The following is a 1,027-nucleotide window of genomic DNA, read 5'->3' on the forward strand; positions in this document are numbered from 1 at the left end:
CAAGTAACGGTAACTGTAACGAGTTACTTTTAAAAATCGGTAACTAGTAACGGTAACTTGTTACTTTTCCTACTCGGTAACGAGTAACTGTAACTTGTTACTTTTAAAAAGTAACTTTCCATTCCCTGGTTAAAAGCAATAAAAAATAATATAAGTTTCAGACATAAAATACCTGTCCATTTCATGTATTCTATGCTTATCCATTTTATCTCTCGTCCGGCTCTTTTTTTGGTTATTGGTTGGTGGTGTACTACTTTTGTACTACTTTTTCACTACGGATGTCCTACTTCGCGAATGCAGCTTATGGTCACCCTAATTATGATTTTTTTTTTTTCAGTATTGAAACCCAAAACTCTTCACCATTGTCACTAAAATTTTGACAAATTCTTTGTCAATCAAAGATACTAATTTTTGAGTAAAATAAGCAGTAACATAGGATATTATACAAGCAAAATAAAATAAAAAAAGACGGTAGATAACCTAGCTGAAACAGTAAGCAATAGGTTGGTGATCCAAAACGGTAAATCTACCACTAAAACGGTAGAGCTGGCAACACTGGTGTTGAGTCACGTTTAGTCCGGATCTACAATAGGGTTTTAAGCCTTAAACCATAAGAAATGGGCGAATCACAATCGCTTATTTTTCTCGGATTCGACTGTAATTGGTCAATTTCTTACGGCTTAAGGCTTAAAACACCTATTGTAGATCCGGAGTTACGGGTGTCTCGCACGATTTGTCTACAACGTAGACTCAATTATTCTCCTTACCCCTATAGTTAACTGACCCCGGTCTCCCTTATAATATAATATTTTCATTTTTATTTATAAATATTTTGATATTATATAATAACAAAATATTATAATAAATTATTAAATAAAATTTAATAAAATTTAAAATTAATCTCTAATCTCTCTCCTTTCTACTTTAAATACTTAATTTTAAACAAATAAAATATAAACCCCGCCTTCCCTAAAATTTAAAGCTTTCCTATTCTTCTTTTTTTTATTTTTTATTTTTTTTATGGCGG

This window comes from Trachymyrmex cornetzi, unplaced genomic scaffold, assembly GCF_001594075.2.
Source record: "Trachymyrmex cornetzi isolate Tcor2-1 unplaced genomic scaffold, Tcor1.1 scaffold117, whole genome shotgun sequence".
Lineage (NCBI taxonomy): Eukaryota > Metazoa > Arthropoda > Insecta > Hymenoptera > Formicidae > Trachymyrmex > Trachymyrmex cornetzi.